Raw genomic sequence first — 9,875 nt, 5'->3', positions numbered from 1 at the left:
AAAACAGAAACAAGGACCTTCAAAATTCGCATATATATAGATTTGAAGTTCATAATGGGGAGATTTAAAGATGAACTCAATATATATTTGAAGTTCATAAAAAAACAAGTAGCTATAGATTCATTTTTTACTAGACAATCCTAAAATTTTGAAATATTTTAGTAATTATTAATTTATAGTTTCGCTGGGATTAATATATTTACATTGGGTTCAAAAAATTATTATTATTTTATCGACTGGGGTCAAATTTTATACTGGTCCCAAGTTAGGACCAGACGAATTATTAATTTTATAGGTTATTAATTTATCGAGTAATAAATTATAGATGTTCTATTGTAATTATTTTTATTAAATATTTAACTCAAATTTGTGAGAGATTTAACCAAATTGTTAAACTTAAAGTAATTACCAAATGAGCAAACTTGTAGGAAAAAAAAGAAAGAAAGAATTCAAACCAGGTTCGAATCTGCATGCCTTCTTTAATGGGGCACCACCTTAACCACGAGACCAACGAAAACCACTTCTAATTCGGAAACTTGTGAAAATCAGTTTTAATATATGTAGTTCATGAGCTACATATATTTTTTCATTTATTTTTGACAAAAGCTAATAATGCATAAAAAGAACGAAAAAATAAAAATTTATGAGTTTTCAATTAGATGTTAGTGATTTTTATTTAATCTCTTCTTTCTATTTCAAACTCTCCCCTGGAAAAATGTGGGTGGGGATGGGATGAGGGTGGGTGACATGTTTATGCGAAAAAGAATATTATAACTAGTCATATATTTTCTTTTTATTTTCAATTATATATTCACATAGTGTATATTAGTAAATTATTCAATTATGTTTTTCTGGTAACTGATAACTATTTTAGCAAATTACAAATCACTATTTAAACTTTTTTTAGTTTGTTTTGTTTCGTTATTTGTTAATCATTTGGTTCTTTTTCCATCATCTTAGATCCTTTTTTCTCAATTTATAGTCATAACAAAACATTTACCAATTAAAATTAAGACATACACTGCCGACATATCATATCTAATCTAACTCTTCTAAAATAAGGTAAAATAATGAGGTTTAGGTGTTAAGCTCATATTTATTTTTAGTATAATTTTCCCTTTTGATCTTCTAATCTCTCATCTCATTTATCATAGCTATCTATAGGTCACGTGTCATAACTATTTTGACAATTGAATTATAAAATAGTCAATTTTTTTATAATCTCTCATCTCATAAATCTCAACTATCCATGGGCCAAAAACCATTTTAGCAATTAAGTTATAAAATAACTAGAAGATTAAAAAGTAAAACATTGATTAGAACCCAGCCTAATACTAATGACCATGATGATATTATGATTAGACATAATTTTATGTGAAAGACTATGAAATGCCTTAGTTTCAACCCACTAGAAAAATCTTTAGTTTTAACTAATTATCCACATCATTAAAAAGATACCAAAATTTTAACCAAAATTATAGCGAAAACATGCAGTCGGACTAAATTGGTTCAATTCTTTCACTAAATAATTCCCCTTTCATAGACCCCACTTTTAAATTTTGATCAGGTCACAAAATAATAACCAAAGATAAAGCTGTGAACACGTGGCACATCATTGACCAATTGTTTCTATTGGAGCAACGATGCTCTTTAAATAGAGGATGATACAAGCCCAACTTAATATAGTGACAATCTTGATATTATTTGAATCCAATCAAAGTGAAATTCTTCAATATTTTATGTTTAGAGACATGGGCATGCATAAGTTCAAGAATCTAGTGATCTTGCTATTGCTTTTGATGATCTTTGGTTCATCCCAATGCACAAGAGATTTTGGTTTTCACCCTTCAAAACATTATCCTCAAAGTAAGACATTCTCATTTTATGATTTTGTTCTTTCAATATTAAGAAAATTAACCCTTATAATCTTGATTGATAGAATTAATCTCCAATTAAGATTTCGATCTACTGTCTCAAAAATGCTAACATGAACAAAAAAAGACGTATAAATTTAATCTTTAAAAGGATTTTGGAATTGGAATGAGTCGGTATATCTTATTAGACTATTGCTATATTTCCCATTTAAAAAGATAATTACGGTGTTACATACACAAGAAGTAAGGATTATAGAAAACAGTCCTTTCACATTTTTTAGTGTTCATTCATATACATATGAACTAGTTTATGAACCAGATACTAGAATTGAAGTTCGGCTTTGTCATCTAAAATTTCAAGATGATCATGTTTATGATAAGAAATAATGATATATGTGTGTGTATTTAACATATGTAGGGTATGCAAAGGTGTTTGCTACACTTGGAGTGGAGTGTAGGTGTTGCGATGGAGCGTCAAGTAAAGAAACTTGCAAAAGCATATGGGAAGGATCTTGCTCTAAGCTACAATGTCTCCCATGGAAGGATCATCATGTTTAATTGCCTCAAGTTATATAATTCGCTATAGCAAATAGAAAAGAATAAATATGTGAAACTTTATTATTTATAAAAACACTAATATTATTTTTTTCTTCATCTGGTTTATGTGAAACCAATTATTCTTTTGTATTTTGACCGATTTCCATGTTTTAGTAATATAGGACATAAATAAAAATGAAGAGAAAATTGTTAAAGTAGGCAACTTTTTTTAAGTGATTTGTACGTCTATGGTTATGTTATAACTATTTTACGCATTTTATATCCTACATAGTTTTATAATCGCGTGTGTGTATTATTAGTATATACACACCTTTACTCGCATATAATTTATTGTTGAATAAAAAACGAGAACCTCGTTCGCGTATCATTAATACGGGTAAAAAACTTTTAAGGAAATCTAAACTTTTAAGAAAGAAGAAAATGCATATATTCTTTTTTTTTTTTCATGTAATACACGAGTAAAACTAACTACTACATTAATGCAGTACACCCAAGCAATATTTATGAATTGTTTTTTTTTTAGTTTTCAACATTTCGTCTCCTTCTGTCTTTTTATTCTTTTTATAATAGTAATCAAGCCGGACAAAAATGTTGAAAATCAAGCCACTCGATTGACAACTGTTCTACACAATACGGCACCATCCTTTCCGAAAGCTGTCCGCATTCTCAATCCGTTCCCTTAAATTATGTGAGAGGAATTTGTAAATTATATGATATGGTTTAAATGATTATGAGTAGAGGAAAGAAAAAATTTATATGTGAAAGTTAAATTTGAGGTTTTACTGTAGACACTGTATTATTTTTTAATATTTTCATAAAGTAGTTGTGAGTGAAAGAAGAAGAAAATATGATGATAAAGGTATAAAAATATTATTTAATTAAACAGAAGAGAGAAAATACAATATTTTTTAGTGTAATTATATGATATATATATATGGATATAGGGTAGGGAACGAGCTGGGAATGCTCTAATGTTTTGAATTTATTTTTTGATTATAGGGCTGTAAACGAACCGAACGAACACGAACAAGGCTTGTTCATGTTCGTTCGTTAAGAAAATAATGTGTTCACGAACACTTAACGAACGAGATTTTATGTTCGTGTTCGTTCATTAAGGAAATTATTGTGTTCACGAACGGTTCACGAACACAAACGAACGCAAATAAAATCGGCAGAGCCTAGAGATTGAGACCAATGCATTCATCAATGTGAATGAAAGCCTATAAACAAATCGAATGAACACGAACAAGTTCGTTCATTTAACTTTATAAGAACACAGACACTTAATCGAACAAATATATATGTTCATGTTCGTTTATTTAAAGATGGACACTTGTATTCATTTGTTTAAAACCTAAACGAACATAACTGAACAAAGATAAACGAACATGTATGAACAAATGTAAATGAACACTAATATAAACGAACTTAAATGAAAACACTTAAATGAACACAAATTAACAAATATAAAACCTTTAAGCCGATAAACTATCCAGATGATATTTAATTATTTTCTATTAATACATAAACGAACATAAATAAACAGACATAAACGAATATAAACGAACTTTCATGAACATAAATGAACAGACAGAAAATGTGTTCATGTTCGTTCATTTATTAAATAAACGAACATAAGAGAACTTCCCGTCGAACGGTTCATGAAAGTTCACCGAACGTTCAGTTTATTTACAGGCCTCTTGATTAACTTTATATATTTTAATTTATCATCTTTTTTTAACAGCTACAAGTTCTACTGTTACTTCTAGACTACTAAAATCTAATCTCATGTCAGGTTTTCAATCCTAGTCTTTAATCCCAAAAGCGACAGCCTTTACCGTACAGCCAGAGTTGAGATGACGATCGTTCTTTTGTATTACTCCACTTTTGTACGTTAACATAAAGTGCATAAGTATAAAAACTGAAATATATATACTAGTTTTACAGCCCATGTCACACACGTGATAATTCAAATTACAAAGTTATAAGTAAAACAAATAATTACATAGCGTATATGAAAAAAAATGTATTACATCTATGCTTGTATCTATATAATGTGTACATAAATTGATTTTATTTATATCATAAAATAATTTTTTAAATGAACTTAATAAAAAAAATGATCGTGAAAAATGTACCCGAGAATATTTATTTATATTGAAAAATTCATTCTCGGTGCCATATATGTATAATTGAAAGACTTTTGGTTATTAACCAATTTTGGAAATAAAGCTTCTCATACGATAGTAGTTCTAACCATTCAGTATAAATACAAAAGGAGTGTTACCTTTATTGATATATTTATCAATTTACCACTAATTAAAGGAAAGTAGAACATTAAATTGGATGTTCTTCAGGAGCTATGTTTTTCTAAGCTATACAATGAAAAAGATTTTGATAAGTTTCAGAGAGCTTATTGACTTTGTCATAATGACAACATAAAAAATAACATGTTAACCCATCCAATTTTGTGAATATTTTGTTTCATTTGAGCATAGTTTTCCATGACATGCTTCCCATACAACGTTCTGATCACCATTGAAGGAAAAATTAATGTTAACATAAATATTTCAAAATTGATAAAAGTAGAAGCATTAATAGGCATGGGGTGGTATGTCGAAAGTGTTCACAGTCTTTTCTTACATTTTAATAGTTGAGGGAAAAATAGTCAGTTTGCCAAATCCCGAACCTTTTGATTATTTTAAAAAATGCCCTTAAAAATAAATTTTAAACTCTAATCATGTTTAAAATTCTAACTTTCATACTTTTGACATTTTAAAGTCAGCACTTTGAACCTATAACAAATTTGACGATAAATCTATTTTGCATTCTCTAACTTTTAAAAATACTCAACATTTTCATTTTTGTCCCGTAACAAATTTTTGACCTTAATATAGTTAACTTGTACCAAACAATCTATTTACCAACTTTGACCCATAAAATCAAATTTAAGTTCCACAAAAAAACCCGAAACAATTTTCATTTGAGAAACATGATTTGTTGTTGATTTTTAGAATTCACCAAGTATTTTGAAATATATAGTAAAATAATATGTTAATATTTATATTTATAAATATATATAGATGTTATATAAATATAGTGTAAAAGGAAAGTGAATAATTATTGATTTATTACATATATTAGGGTATATATAGTTTTGTAGGGGAAAAAATTGTGAGAACTAACCAAAACATGACAAGTGTCCATATTTATTTTACTTTATTAGAATAGGTAGATAGGGTAAGGTTAAAATGGAAACCCATTTGAGTTGTGAAAACTCTAGAAACTCATTCTCAACCACATGTTTTTAATTAAAGTTTAAATCATGTTGTCCACAATTAAAGTGAATAAAAAATGTAAATATAAATATAACTTTTTCTCTCTCCTGAAACATATATAAAAATTAGTAAAAAAATGTTAAAAAATAGCAAAACATTTTTTTATGTTTCGATGTTTTGTATTAAATGTTACAACATATATTACATGTAACAAAAAAAAAAAAAAACGATGTTACATAGGGTTTTCACAAATCAAGTGGGTTTTCATTTTATACTTTGCCTATATATAAGGGTGAGTTCTGGTATAAATAAAATTAACGTGCTAAACATACAAATAAATAGAGTAATTATAGTTTTGAAGTAGAGTAATTATGTTGTAAAAAATAAAATAGTGTAATAATAATTTATATAGTTCAAAAGTTATAGAATAATAATAATTACTCTATCGATAGCATATTACTCTAGTTATTTGTACACTTCTCATGATAAAGCCATTTGTATTTGATCCAAACTCTCTCTCTCTCTCTCTATATATATATAGGGGTGAGATCCACTGAAAACTCCTATTAAAGATAAAACTTAAAAACTTTTAAAAAATTATTTTTAAATTTTTTTTGAAGATTCTTTTTTTCCCCATTATTTTTATATGTTGTTATTGGTTTCAAAAAAAAAAAAAAAAACTTATCAGTAACCTCGTCGGTGTAGTGCACATGTGTAATAGTATGCATTGCATATATGCAAAAGTGTTTGTATTTCATATAATACACCACTATTGCACATATTTGATACACACTATTGTATATATGCAATATAAGACTAATACGCACATCGAATACACATTAGTACGTATGTGTAATACAATATTAACTCACATGTGCACCACATCGACTTTTATTTTATTATTATTTTTTTTCCATATAATACAACACTACTACACATATACAATACACAAATATTGAATATATGCAATTAAACACTATTAAACTTAAAAATACGTAGTAATACACATGTGTAATACAACGGTATCGCACAGTAATACGTTTGTGCATTACAACGGTTTTTTTTTAAACATTTTTTAATTTTTTTTATTATTTTTTATTTTTTGAGCAAAGGGTAAGAAAATATAAGAATAATGGCAAAAACAGAAATTTGAAAATATTTTTTTATTTTTAATTGAAAATAATTCTTTAGGAGTTTTTAAGTTTTCTCTCTAAAAATGAGTTTTCTTTTGATCCTCTCCCTATATATATATATATATATATATATATATTATATATATATATATATATATATATATATATATAGAAAATGGTTCATATAAGAATAAATAGTTTTCTAGGAATGGTAAGAACCAATAGATATTTGAAATTTGGCATTAAAACCTATGGTAAAAGAATAATTTTAGGGAATTATGTCGGTTATAATGGTGAAAGAGTAATTTTAGGAAACTATGTCGGTTTTTGGTAATTTTAAATCTCAACCATTGATTAACATGATCCAATGGCTATGATTTATTCCTAGTTTTTCTTGAAAATATCTCTTTTTATTTTAACCCACTCCCATATATATAGGGAGATTTCAAATGAGAACCTCTTTGAGTTTTAAGAACTCGAAAGAACTCAGTGTAACAATTTTTATTTTCGAATTTTTGTTACATATACGTAATATATGTAGGTTACATATACGTAAAAAAATTACATAATTTTTTACGCACCGAGTCGACTTATTACATATGTGTAATGGACGTTTAAAGTTGTGAAATCAATGTACATAGTTATTCTCTCTCCTCTTTGACTTTTTTGCCAAATTTAATCTCAACCACATATTTTAATCCATTTACCACATATTTCAATCCATTTAATTAAATATGTGGCCAAAAATTGAATTCTTAAGTTCTAATAACTCAACATGGTTCTCAAAATATCCATCCCCTATATATATATATATATATATATATATATAGGGTTATGTTAAAATAAAACCCATTTGAGTTTTGAAAACTCTAGAAACCCATTCTTAACCACATGTTTTTAATTAAAGTTTGAATCATGTGATCCACAATTAAAGTTAATAAAAAATGTAAACATAAATATAACTTTTTCTCTCTCCTGAAAACATATAAAAAAATGTTAAAAAATAGCAAACATTTTTTTTATGTTTCGATGTTTTGTATTAAATGTTACAACATATATTAAATGTAGCAAAAAAAAAAACGATGTTACATAGGGTTTTCACAACTCAAATGAGTTTTCATTATATACTTCCTATATATATATATAATATATATATACAAGTAGAGTAATTATGTAATCACATCATAGAGTAATTAATGTGTTAAACGTGAGAATCAAGTAGAGTAATTATATATACAAGTAGAGTAATTATGTAATCACATCATAGAGTAATTACGTAATTACTCTATGGTGTAATTACATAATTACTCTACTTGCATATATAATTACTCTATTTGATTCTTATGTTTAGCACGTTAATTTTATTTGTACGTTAATCCTCTCATATGTGTGTGTGTGTGATAAATTTGATATCCAATGATTAAAAGGAGATTACAATTGGTCATTATAAATACAATCATACAATGGTTTCATAACTAAAATATGGTAATATTGTGACTGTACTGTATACCCCGTAACTTTTTCTTGTTATTTCTTATATTTAAACATGTACTTGTTTTCTATTGTGTAATATAAAGGCATGGTTCACGTATGTTATTATTATTATTATTATTATTATTATTATTATTATTCACTTTAGTTAAATGCAATCCACTTGGATGAAAGAAGCTATTGTTATGTAAAGTTGTTTGTATGTATCCTTTATTATTTAATGCTTCGATCAACAGTTAATGAAATAACCTATTTATACAGATGATACTAGAATGAATTACACATACGTAATAACATGTTAACAAGAGACTAATGAGTGCCACATTTAAATTACATCACAAAAGACGGTTACCACACTATTCTAAAGTTGAATTATCCCTACCAAATTGGCCAGAAGATACCCCATTTCCTAGCAACTCCAGCTTCATCTTTGGTTTGTTTGGTCAAAGCTGTTTCTTCTCTATCCGTTGCATTGCGCCCTTCATGTTCATCTTCTTGTGTTAATACGGGACTAAAACAAGGCATGCAAACAGCATCCTTACCCATGCTTTTTCACCTTCATTGAATAGTATAGATAGATTATTTTTATTTTTTAAAATAATAAAGTGCACAATTTGTTACACAAAAATACGGGACTAAAACAAGGCATGCAAACAGCATCCTTACCCATGCCTTTTTCACCTTCATTGAATAGTATAGATAGATTATTTTTATTTTTTAAAATAATAAAGTGCACAATTTGTTACACAAAAATACGGGACTAAAACAAGGCATGCAAACAGCATCCTTACCCATGCCTTTTTCACCTTCATTGAATAGTATAGATAGATTATTTTTATTTTTTAAAATAATAAAGTGCACAATTTGTTACACAAAAATACGGGACTAAAACAAGGCATGCAAACAGCATCCTTACCCATGCCTTTTTCACCTTCATTGAATAGTATAGATAGATTATTTTTATTTTTTAAAATAATAAAGTGCACAATTTGTTACACAAAAATACGGGACTAAAACAAGGCATGCAAACAGCATCCTTACCCATGCCTTTTTCACCTTCATTGAATAGTATAGATAGATTATTTTTATTTTTTAAAATATAAAGTGCACAATTTGTTACACAAAAATAATAAAATTTTCCCACTAGTTATATATATTAAAAATTAATTACCTGCCAAGAACTCTCTTAATATGCTCTTCTCCACCAATATATCCACTGCATTAAACTCAGCAGCATCTTCAAGTGTATTTTCCGTCCCATCCTCGTCGCTTAACCCCAAAACCATCTTCGTAACTCCTGCAGTTTTTAACATATTCCGCTTTGAAACAAATCTTGGTCCACAAACTATCAAAGATATGTAACACATGATCACATATATTAGCCATTTAGAAAAACTCAATTTAATTGATACAATTGAGTAAAATTTACCAGTGCCTGCCTCTTTACCAACTTCATCAAAACATGCCCCCTCACGGCCTCACTAATTGTTCTTTTCAGTTCGTATTCTTGTTTCATTAAGCGAAAATCCAATGTTAAATGT

General features: G+C 27.5%; 1 long non-coding RNA gene across 1 annotated transcript; it reads left to right on the top strand.

Moving 5' to 3' along the window:
• The first annotated feature begins 1,709 nt into the window (after nt 1–1,709).
• LOC143607421 (uncharacterized) lies at nt 1,710–2,519 on the top strand. Its single transcript, XR_013148968.1, has 2 exons — nt 1,710–1,866; nt 2,293–2,519. It is a non-coding gene; the product is annotated as an uncharacterized LOC143607421 (long non-coding RNA).
• Nucleotides 2,520–9,875: the final 7,356 nt, after the last annotated feature.

This window comes from Bidens hawaiensis, unplaced genomic scaffold (assembly GCF_021521415.1).
Source record: "Bidens hawaiensis isolate Kalapana, Puna unplaced genomic scaffold, B.hawaiensis_p1.1 tig00082049_1, whole genome shotgun sequence".
In the NCBI taxonomy this organism is placed as follows: Eukaryota; Viridiplantae; Streptophyta; class Magnoliopsida; order Asterales; family Asteraceae; genus Bidens; species Bidens hawaiensis.
Note: the sequence above shows the minus strand (reverse complement) of the source record. Positions and strands in the feature narration are given on the sequence as shown.